This window comes from Homalodisca vitripennis, chromosome 6, assembly GCF_021130785.1.
Source record: "Homalodisca vitripennis isolate AUS2020 chromosome 6, UT_GWSS_2.1, whole genome shotgun sequence".
Taxonomy (NCBI): Eukaryota; Metazoa; Arthropoda; class Insecta; order Hemiptera; family Cicadellidae; genus Homalodisca; species Homalodisca vitripennis.
The window spans coordinates 149,990,931-150,003,750 of record NC_060212.1 but is presented as its reverse complement, the minus strand read 5'-3'; the positions used below and the strand labels follow the sequence as shown (position 1 = coordinate 150,003,750).

Here is a 12,820-nt window from a genome sequence, read left to right as displayed (position 1 = left end):
ATGAATTCCAAATTTATTTCAGACGTTTTATTCTTTCTTTCAAGGTAAATGCGTTTTCTATGAGCGTCCTCACATTAACACTCACGATATATAATAACGACGCAAAAGGTCCAAACGGATGTTCAACACAGAGACAGTTGGGTTTCAACAAAAATTACGTCATCCCCAAAAAGTGTTAGAAATTATTAATGCTGCTAGAAAAAAACATTGTGCCCCTTGCTATTTAGATAAGATGTTTAAATAAGTTTTCAATCTGTACAGCAGATCTGATTATCTCTATCGAATACGTTGGTCCGATTCGTTATACATTTTTAACTCAGTAAAATAAGGCAAAATAAGGATGCAACCTCGGAATGAAAGATAATAAGCTAAAAATTTGCATACGTCTTTATTTTGATAGTATAATACTTACCTCAAAAGTCTCATATAATCACGTGTACGCGACTTAAGATATTTAAGGTCAAAGGTCACGAAAATCATATTTATAGATATTAATTAGAAATTATATATTCTCTAAATAATAATTATTTATTTTTACCAAACATACAATATTAAAAGAAATACTTTTCGTCCACATTACTGTATTACTATGAATATTATATCTCGAAATACAAGATCACTTTTACGATGTTTGCTGTTTCTGCGAAGCTGTAGCAGATGCTCCATTGTTATATATGACCGGTTTTTTTTTTACTTTCTACACACCGTAACGAATGAGTTTGGAATTTCTATGTATAAGTACAGTAGTGGTGGTGAGATATTTTACTTGATGATGGGAATGGTAGGGTATTTCTCTGTGTTAGTATTTCTATACCGATAAAAATTTATTTTATCCGTTAGTTGAAAACGACATCTTAGCATTAACAGACGTACGATTTTGAGTGTATCTTTTAATTGCAATGGCTGATTTTTGTTTTATTTGTAATAAATTAATATCAGAAAGTGCTTCTGTGAGTGTTGTGCGTGGCTTACAAACATTAAAAACTGCAAGTATTGACATAAATGACGGTCATATAAATTATTTAAATACTTTGACTTATGTGATGGTGCATATTGATTGTCGAAAAGTGTATATAAGTAAAAATTCAATTGCTCCATCGAAGCGACGCGACGTGCAGAAGACGATGAAACTCCAACTGCAGAAAGTACACCTCGTAAAAAACGAGAAGAGGTATATGATTTTAAAACATCTTGCTTGTTTTGTGGTCAAGTAGCTGATGAAGTCGCAGAAAAAAAAGAAAAGTATAAACGCACCATCAGTAAAGTAAGTACTCTTGATTTTAAAAATAACGTTTTGACGAAAGCTGAAGAAAGAGACGACTTGTTAGGAAAATTAGTCAAAAATCGTATACTTTTAGAACATGACTTGAACATGAACAGCTGCTGAGGCTAAATATCGTGCTATTTGCTACTCTCATTTTTAAATCGAATACCTACTGATAAAAAGCATCACAAAGATGATAACCTCACACAGGCCACGAAAGAGATTTTTTTATGTAGAAAATAATAATGATTCACAATTTACATTAAAAGAGTTGAAAGATATTCCTAGCGAGTACGTACCGGATCATAAGACTATCATTTCTAAATAGAGGGTGAAGTATTTGATTGATATAATAATTGCAACTAAGGTTGGGTCATTCACTATTATATCTTTTCGTGACACAGAGTCAAATATTTTATCCAAAGCTTGGTACGAGAATAAAAAAATGCTCGTCCGAAGAAGAAGAAGAAGAAAAAGAAGACGATGAACAAGAAGAAAATTAAAACAAAAATATTACTCATTAATAATAAAAAAATATTTTATATTTGTAATTTTAATAAATTGATTATTGGATCAATAAATAAGTATATAATTAAAATTCATTTGAAATATCTCTTTTAATATTGTATGTTAGGTAAAAATAAAATAATTATCTATAAATAATATGGTATATTAAATAATAAATAATAATAACAATTTAATAATAATGATAATAATAATAACAATAATAATAGTATTAAGTAATAATAATAATAGTAAGTGAATAATTAACAATATAACTCATTTATTTATTGTATTCTACTGGCTGACCTCGCATTATCGTATATACAGGAAAGCGGTCCCCTACTCTTTGCGCTGTATCTCAGAAAGGGTTGAACGTACATAAAATTACTTCAGACAAAAGTTGAAGAAAATGTTTCGTTCTACAATTTCTCTAACCACCTTCAAAGTCATTTAGCGTTAGGGAAACGAGATATTTGCAAAAAACTTATTTTCGTGACCTTTGGCCTTAAATATCTTAAGTCGCGTACACGCGATTATATGATATTTTTGAGGTAAGTATTATACCATCAAAATAAAGATGTATGCAAATTTTTAGCTTATTATCTTTTATTCCGAGGTTGCATCCTTATTTTACCGGACTATTTGTGTCCCTTAAATTGACACTCACTTAATACAAATTATTTTCGATCTTTACTTAATTTCTAATTTGTCGTCTGGTCTTCGTCACAACGTGAATACTCTCTCTTTCACTCTTTTTTCCTCTCTCATTTCAGTAGCTCTCGGTTAACGACATGGAAAAAAGTTCAATGGGTCGAAACTCTGCCGGAAGTGACTAATTGTCACGACTTTCACTCCTAGTTTGAGTACTCCACATACCTCTTGGTGGCCAGACAGAAGTGTGCCTTTGTCGTGTAGTAATGACGCGTAATGTATGGATCCGGAGCGGTCAGTGGTCACGTGACCTATGTGTGTACAGGCCGCACGAGTGGCCCACTCTGCATGTGGTAGACGATAGGTGAGTGTGTCTTTGATATTTTTATGTCCCTGAGAGCATATCGTATAGAATGATAGCAAAATATTTGCAGGATATATTAATGTTAAATTGTAAGGAATTTGCACTAAACGTCTCGCCTTAACTTCTCATTCCGGTAAATTGAATGGTCATAGAAAACTATCTTTTTCCATCACATACCAAAGTATATTCGTAATACTGTTTGAGGAAAATAGGTTATAGATTAATTCCAGTGGCTACATCAGATAATTATTGAATTCGTTCGGAGATACTGCACGAAAGCCCTTCAAATTTCCTATGAAAGCCCATGTTTCCTACCATTGTGACACTATAGATTATCTGTATAACCCGGCTGTAGTGATACGACCTTGAGATTTTCTTCATGAAAACAGTGTTAAACCTCATTCACTTTTAAGTTTTTGTTGTTCGTCATATCATCAAAAGAGATGTATCATTAAAAGTATCAGCAATACGAATCCAAACCTTTTGCAATTTCATATTTTGAAAAATGTATAACTTTTTTATATTTTAACGACGACGTACTTAAATGTTGCGATTATTTCGGCAAGTATCCTATAAAAACAAAAAACAAACGTTAACATACGTATTAATAATAGCTTTTTAATTTATACGTTTCCCATAATTGTACAACTAAAAATGTGTTGGAAAACGTACACAAAGTTATATTCTCATTGAACTCCAATCAAGATGGCAGCCAGCATAGTGTGGACTCATGAATTGATATTTTATCACTGTGGCTTCACTCTCACCGAAGTACATTACATTCACAGTAAATTAATTAACGCAAGCAACCACGTCACAGGCAGCTGTAGCATGTTTCGACATATTCCTTGTATTTGTATGGTTTTTTGTTCTGATTGGACGTGTATTGGTTACAAACTTTGTAATAAATTTGCTATAAATTTATCTTGAGTTAAGGAAATAAACTGCATTCTTAATTACGTATAATGGTTATAACATAATAATGTTTAATTGATTAGAATTTCCTTGTACAGTAATAGCGGTAACGATTTAATGCTAATCCCAGTAGTGTCTCGCTGCGTAAAGTGCATTGCATAATTTATAATTGCTAATTATGGTAACATGCAAAATAGGCAACCATCAGCACCTTTAATAATTAATAATTTATCTACTTTCCCGTGCCCTGTTTCCATTGTGATGCCAACACCACCCGTGATGGAGGTAAACAGATGCCTGCGCCCGGAGGCATAGACTGTGAGATGGGTATCGTCAATCACCCAGGATAGTTATGGAAGTAATTAGCAATTACTGACCACCAGACACTGTAATTACACGGTCCAGCAACGTGCGAGGTCACTGTTGTCGTTGCGACTCAAATCTGCCGGCCAGCGAGGCCATGGACCCTATCCCTATTGTACGCGAGGTTGTTGTAACAAGGTGAACTCATGAGTAAGACTCGGATATTTACTTTTACAATAGACTGGTGACGAGGTCCTGTGTCCGAGCTTCTTGGAGGTTGAATTTTCAGAATGGCAGTTTGTATAGGAACAACGTAGTTAAATCTGTATACGACATTGTAAATGTGTTCTAATCGCCCTTGGGGTGAATCTGGACACTTGAAATTGTATTATAGCAACCTACAAAACAACCATTGTAAACGGACTGTAGGTCCACGCCATAAAACTGTCGGGACTATTTCTCAAGAGGCGGACATTAGGTCCACGGTCACGGTTCGGAATCCTCGTCCAGCTCACGGATTTCTTTTGACGAGGGGTTGACAAGGAATCCTACTCACACTGCACTACTTGAACGGGTGTTTCGAGATCCAAACAAAGCTGCGTAATAAAGTAATCTTTATTTCAGTAGATTACTGTACGCGTATATTATTCGTAAATATTATTAAAATATCTAAAAGTACAATTAAAAAATAGTAGTTTTAATATGATATTATTAGGTTTAAATAATTTGCGACAAACTGTTTTATTTTGGATTTTTAGACCGTACATATGTTTAAGATAAGAAAATATCATTACGTCGTATACTTAACTATTTCCAGTATTTTTTACAGTTGTAAATGTGACGTATATTGAACATGACTCAGCAGTTTGTTGGATTATTGACTGTTGACGTGAAAGACTCCTGGTATATTACCAGTATTATACCAACAAGGTAACAGAGTGGAAGCAGAATATTACTTCTACTTTACTAAAAATATCCATTAACAATTTATTCGCTATTAGGAACACTTTCATGCTCATATAGTAATCATAGTTAATTAATATTCAAAAATCTGGTAATCTAGCATTTACGACCTATAAACTTTTTCATTTGGCTTTTCTAAGAACTCTACCTTTCATCCGAATGTCTTTACCGTTTCTGAGAGCGTTGAAACGGACAAATATTGGCGCTTTAACACGAACCTGGGATCTAGAGTTTGTGACACAATATACTTATACAAATTAATTTTAGTACAATAAAATTCACTGATTGTAATTTCAACTCAATTAAAAAACAATGTGGTAATCATAATTAAGAAACAGCTTTATTTGTTGTAACTTTGTATTCACACCACGGTCATTGTACTCCTACTATTTGTGTTAATCAAATGTTGACTGCCGGTACAATATTTGATGGAATATAATAATATTTCTCGTTCTTGATTTCTCCGAATTGAATATTATTATCACTGAACTATGTCCTTGACTCTTGTATGTGAATAAAATACATTATAAGTACAATAATTTATTAACAAACATGTTAAGCAGTCAAACATGTTTCAAGTTAGTAAATATTACAACTGCTCTAATTTAAAAATATCATGTTATATTTTGTGACTTATCGTGCCAATATTTATTTTAATAACAACAGTTCCAATATAATGCGAGTTCTTGTTTACAAAAAACTAATATTAAAACCAAGCATTGTTTTAGTATTTACTTCTAGGAATTCTCTACAGCCATGTCACGATTTGGCTGTAAAACATATTTTAGTATCATTTTCCTTCTCTAAAAGTTTCTTGCTAATATTTAACACTGTACACTTTTGGTTTTTCTGTTCTTTAAACCATTGACACTGACGAGTATTGGTGTTTTGAATTTGCCCCAATTTTGGTTTGAGTATACTGTTCTTAATATTTACTATCTTAACAATATGATATAGAAGTCCAATGGTAACATCACTAGAGAGAAGAGCTCTTAGATAGAAAAACTAATGTATAGCCAGGTCAGTTTTGGAAAGTAGGATTGGTAGTCCACGGGTGTCGGTGTGGACTCACTGTTCCACCCTGTAGACTGTGGGGTCAGCCACCCTCGTCAAAATTAGGCGTGGTCTGCAGTCCTCCAGTCAACAGCCATGATTGAATTTCCACGTGGTTTGTACTCCTATTAAAACATTGAAAACCCGTACACTCTTAGTTTCCCTTTGTCATTCAGCTATTATAATGGTGCTAATTTTATCGGCTAAGATCCCAGTAGTGGTTACACTTCTTTAACACCATTAATTCCTACTATCTATCATTCACATTCGCCTTAAAATACACACTCGGGATTGTGGGCGTGAATCTTTAAGGGTTTCATTGATATAAGGACGCGGATTTGATTTCTTCTTACAATGTATGTAATAGATCCTTCGAAACACCTCGCCTCGCCTCTTCTCTCCCGCCATATCACTTTCTCCTCGCCCTTCCAGTCTTAGCTATCCCCTCTCGATCCCATTGTATCCCCTCTCCATCGCAATTTCTCCCCACCCTTCCGCCTCTTTCACGCCTTTTTCTACCCTTCCCCCCATGTATTCTCCTCTCCCTTATTCTTTTCCTTTCCCCTCTTCTCCTATTAACCTCATCATTTTTCTTTCCTCCTATGTATCTCTTTCATTCTCTATCGTGGTAAGGTAGAACAAAGTAGACAATAAATGTAGACTATATAGATGTTTCATCCGGATGTTAAACACCTGAGGTACCAAAAAGCATAAAAGACAAAAAAAGGATAGTTTCTCGATCGCAATGAAACATAATGAATGTACAAGTTAAAACCACTTTGAACGGTAATTTCTACTTTCTTCCGCGAAATCTTGTCCTTCAAGTCGCAGAAGTTTGTGTAGAATCAATTAAAATGCTTTCAGTTCAAGGCATCTGAACCATGTTTATATATTAACTGACGAAGTGACAATCTGTATAGTTATTAGCTCCTAGCCGAGACCCGAACGATACTCCTAAATATAGTCACGTCTGTGCTCCTGTGTTATCCGATGATCCTACCTGGTTACTAGCACAGTGCACCAATCACACAATCTGTTTGTTTCCGGCCACCGCATTTCGGTTTGCGAGTACTGTGGCTGTCATGTCGATTAAATCCAATACAGGGACAGCAGGCAATATAAACCACCTGGATTCTAGGACGTGGAGTTAGTGAATCCTCCACCCAAGTTGTTTAGAACCACTAATCACACCGATCAGCTCTATATTGGAATGCCATACCATGCCTTTTTCTTTAGCCTTACACCATGTTGTAGGTTAATCTATAATTGTAATCCTCCTCGGTTCCAGGGCAAATTTTCGGACAGACACTGATCCTGGGGAAATTATATATTGATGGAGTTTCGTGTTCCTCATGCTCTTAAAGAAGCAGTATGAACTCCAGGCGTTTATTGCAGATTGATTACATGGAGATTAGTGCTGCCTTAGATAACTCCAAACTTTTGAAGCAATCTTCACGCAGTGGCCACAATATGCTAAGACAAAGCCAACTTTTATGACTGACTGTCTGACTTTGTGCTCAGCTTCCGTCGATGCTAATACTCAACATGAGAAGTAAAAAAATCACACAAAGATCATCGACTCTGTTACATACCATATCGAGTTGGCATCCCTCGTCCTAATAATTCAATATGTGCGACTGACCAACATGAATCGGATAGATTTTGTGCCATCGTGCATTCTGCTTTGTGATAAGAATCACCAAGACCTTTAGTCCTTACTCTAGGATCGCCTAGGACTCAATTGGCTAAATTATAGAATGTTAACCCTCCAGGCTTAAAACGCTTGACTAGCTCTTGGCCTCTAGTAACGATGTTAAGCGGATCATTTTTGTACAGTAAAATCTTCGCTTAGGATCCCCAATCCGTTAATGACAACACCTAACTTACTGAAATATAGAATGATAACCCTCCAGACCGGATATGAGAATACTGCCTAGGTGTGAGACCCACGTGATGATCACAAATGTCTAGATTGAAATTTTCCGTACTTATTTCGCCTAAGATCCAGGTGCATAAGCACTACGTTCCCGAACTCCAATCCCCATCAATTAAAAATGTCCTTGATGCCCCTTTTGAAACGTTAACAATACCAGATAAAAGTGCGGCTGTTGCAGAGCAGAGAGGGAAAGTGGCAATGTTGCAACATACCGCCACTGTGTGGGCCAATGTCTAGGCTGCGGCCCTGTCTGCCACACAGAGTGGTCAAGGCAAATCCCGCCAACGCCGTGACGTCACCGTGTACTGTATGACGGCACATGATTGCCTCCCACTTCACTTCCTTTATTTGAGGTTAGGTTCACGGCTGACCGTCATCTGTGGCCACGGCCGCTTCCGACATGCGTACGGCTGCACTTTCTTGTACGTGCTGTGTTCATTTCGCCTGCAAGGTGTTATATGTACCATCTCCTGGAATTAATTAAAATGTCCTACGCACCTTATGCCAAAATGTGTTTAGGATTCCAAAATGAGAATGCCTGGAGTTCGAGAAAAATATTTTTCGGTATAAGTACATAATACAGTTTTTCTTGGAATCGGTAAAGTAATTTCACCTAGTAAAGAAATTAACTGTCAGCCAATTTAAATTTTGTGGGGATCGAAATCGGATAGTATGGAGAGAGTTAAAAATTCAAACGGTTTTTTTTCTTACGTAACTTAATAGATTTTTGGTTTGCACATTTAAAGCTAGTTTGCGTTAGACAAATAAGTAAAATCAGCCGCAGCTGACGCGATAAAGATCAATCATTCATTCTCTTCATTTTGTTGGCTGACGCTGAATAAATTTATAACATTTTTATTTACATACCTGACGGTAAGTTTTAAGTGTGCAAACCAAAAAAATATTACTTGTGAAAAAATTATCGTGCTGGTAGGAGTATAGTTGCCAACTTAGGCTATATAGCACAATTATTTTACTACGCAAATTTTAAATATAAAAATTGAATAGTTATTGCAGGAATATACAGTATAAATTAAAAGATTCTTATGAATTTTTAAATATGTTTGACGAAAAATAAACCTTTTTGAAATGCTGGATATCTTCAAATCTTCAAAATCTAAAAATATCAAAGGCCTATATTATTTGTTGCCTGAAATATCACAGGTTATGATCGCATGACGTTAGTGTGGAAGATTGACATGAAATGTGTTCATCACACATTGATTTACTTTAGGTAAGTGAGAGATTGAGTCTCCCTTAAAAAAAAGAAATCCGTATGTGTTCTATTGACAATTAGAAGGTGATACAAAATTGTTTTTAATACAATAATGACTTATTTTACCATTGGAAATATGTTTATTTATTTTATAGAAGTTTCATTTGTGGGTGAGACACAGTGTCAAAAACATGCGGGAGATCTAAGATAAGAACTGAAATGATCTCGAGCTTTTCGCCATAAGTACAATGCCTCTACAATGTTCAGTCTTTATTTTAGATCGGAGAATTATATCCTGATATTCAATATATGGCAATATTCATTTGGGAGTGCCGATGGCCGAGTGTCTAAATCGTTCGACTTTGGTTCTGAGTTAGAGATAACGCAGGTTCAAATCCTGTCTGTGACCGTTGCACTTTTTATCAGTACCATCGACCTTGTACTGTATCGACTCTCCCCCTTATTCTGTTTGATAAGATCCTCGCACAGGCCAGTGGCCCATGAGGGCGGACAAAATAAGGCTTAAAAGGAGATCGGCCTCTCCTTTAAAAAAAAAAATCGTTTTTTAGTTTATTTGTGCATTCAAACGGTGCAGCTAAAAAAGTGAATAATCCATATAAAAAAGTGTCTATATGCGTTGAATGTTATCTATTGATAATATACCATAACTCTACAGTTAAAAGTGAGACCGTAAAAGTATTTGAGATTTAAAATGGTTCTTATGCGGCTAAAATCAATATGATCCTCTGAAGTGCTGGATCAACAGAATCAAGATAATGATACCGACCACTTTGATAATTGACGCTGCGATCTGAAAGTGTACGCTGGTATCGTAGTAGTAACTAATATGCCACTATGTTGCGCTGTAAAGCAGTTTACAATGCTGACTATATTTCCGTTATCTGGCGCTGCTCTGACTAAGCGGTATTGCTGTAACACTGATCTCTGCTACAACACTTGAACTCTGACCGCACTGCGCCAGCTGTAGTCGCAACTGCGCTCACCATTGTACATCTCCTTCAATGCACCCACAATCGTAGTTTTTCTGATAATCAGTTGTTTTGTTCCACATAATTCTTTTATATTTTATTCCTTTACTCTGTTATTCAAAACAGTTGCAAGCAATTCAACATTCCTTCATTTCTAAATTAAATATGATTTTTTTTAACTAGGTGGACACATTTTTCTTTCTACAAAATTCACTCCTAAAGCTGTGATCTATTTTTTAAGTAAGATAGACATTCTGAGATACACAACATTGTATTATATTTATAGTCAAATAGGAAAAACGAAAAATAGTTTATCTTTTAAAAGTAAAAGTTGTATATTACGGAATGATAATATGTATTCTAACATATAAATGATACATACTTTGAGTTGTACCCCATCAAATCAATTTTAACATTTTTCGCCTTTATTTAATTTTAGAACTGTGGAGAATATATAATTTTAAAGGTACTTTACATTATTTAACTAACGCTTCTTAGTTGTTCTTGTTAATTGTATACTTTTTTAATAGTCAAGCGATAAAAATGAGAAATCTTCCATACCTTTAGATTACAATAGAGCGTGAAAGGGTTGGAATGTAACATTGTTGTTATGGACCTAAATAAAAGTGGCAGCCGGTACAGCCAGCCTTAAACCATAGTGGTAATGAGTAAATATTTATAAAAAAATGGTTTTGTTATGTTCAGGTTATTTTATACTTGTGGAAAATTATTAATTTTGTAAAATTGTACGAAATACTTTTTAATTTGTTATTCCTTAATGCGCATTTATTTTTAAGTGGTATTGTTTGTTTTAAACAAACCGTACTTGTAGATTTTTCTTTTTTTTTTGCTTTTATAACACATCTAAAAATGTAGCTAATACATTCTTGTACGCAATTCTTATATTTGGCAATATTTTGTCGGAATTGTACTCTATGTAATAATAATTTTAAGTTTTAATTGCTGTTTAAAATATAAATTTATGGTCCTTGGGATTATTTATATAATTTCACACAATTGAAATTCACATATTTGCTTTCTTCTATGCTTATTGATTTTTAATACAAACCTAAAGTAACTTATTTATTGGAAAACGAGACTTATTCCACTTGATTCTAAATTTAAAAATGTATTTTTTGTAAAATTTGCAGTATAACATTATCATAAAACTGTATAAAGAATTAGTTGTCTTATTATACAACGAGGTTGAGTCGGAAGAAGCGTTAAACTCTACAGAGCCATGTGAGACTTCTTTTAAATTAAGTGAAGAATTCCCATCACGAACAAATAGAGAAAGATAACTCCGCTCAGAACTGCGAATGCAAATGTAAATTCTCCGGTGTTGCATATCAAAGACGCACACATTCTAGCAATATTACAGGCTCGCCCCAAGTAAACCGTATATTCCAACTAGGGAATGTAAAACTGTACAACATTATTCCAGAAGTTATATGTGTAGTATATTCTAGCTGTGCGTGTTTGTTTACGAATCTATTCACGTCATATACGCTATCTGTTGTCCTGTAAATATAAATTGTATCTTGTATTCGTGTTACGATCTCTTCGTTAATTTTGTACTTTATGTTTCCTTATTTAGATTGGAGACACAACTCTCTTTACGGATATCATGTTCATACAAAGTACACTTAGCAATGTCTCATTACAAGGCGGATAATTATTAAAAATTCTGCAAAATAAAGCCTTTAACTCGTTTTTGAACTCGGCAAATTATAGCCTCTCACTCATTTGTAAAGTATGCAAAATATAGCCTTTACTTCATTCGTAAATTAGTATGCAAAATATACTTTAAACTCACTTGTAAAATATGCAAAATATAGCCTTTAATTCGTTTAATTAATATTGTAACGCCTGGAATTCTGTTGATACCTGAGCTGAGTATTCAGCACCGTATTTTACCAAGTTATAAAAACAGTTATAGTAAAATTACTATGTTACTGAATAGGTAGGTACTTATTTGAATATTTTATCTTATAGAGTCGTAACATTTTTGAACAGTAACTGCACTTCCTTGATTATTTCGTTATTATGTGTTATTCAACAACTATTCTTAAGTTTATTATACAGTTTTTCCCCGTGACACTTTGAATTACAGTATTAATAAGGAGTTGTCCCATTTATATAATAATAAGTGTATACTAAGCACAATCTTTATCTCGATTCTTGTGTTGAGTTTTTATGTGATAAAAGAAATGTTTATCGGTATAACTCTTTTTGTTCCGTCATAGTTTTTGTTTTATTTTAAGGATATTTTTGGAATTCTAGATCGTTTCTTGACACATTATAAATATCTTACAGTGTTTTATAGTTAATTAAAAAAAATTGGTTTTATAACTAGAACATTTCTAAATTTGTGCTCTTTTATAGGCTTTGACTATTATTTTGCAGAATTTGGGAGATGAGGGTTTTGAACACTGCTAATGTAGACGTGTTAGTTATAGCACAGTACCAAAACGTGTCATCGCAATCGTCATATTCTCATAGCATTGATTACTCTTCATAATTACATTAATTATTACATTTGTGAAATGACGTTCTCGCATTACAGTTAATGGAGAGATACATCACTCTTTCTGGCAAACCGAAACTAATGAACATGAAAGCTAAGGTACATGAATGTGATTAGTGTATGTAAGCTAATTAG

The 12,820-nt window shown here is 34.2% G+C and overlaps 1 protein-coding gene across 1 annotated transcript in view; it reads left to right on the top strand.

Moving 5' to 3' along the window:
* Positions 1–12,820, top strand: part of LOC124365008 — a 262,674-nt gene that overhangs the window by 105,622 nt on the left and 144,232 nt on the right. The window lies entirely within an intron of this gene.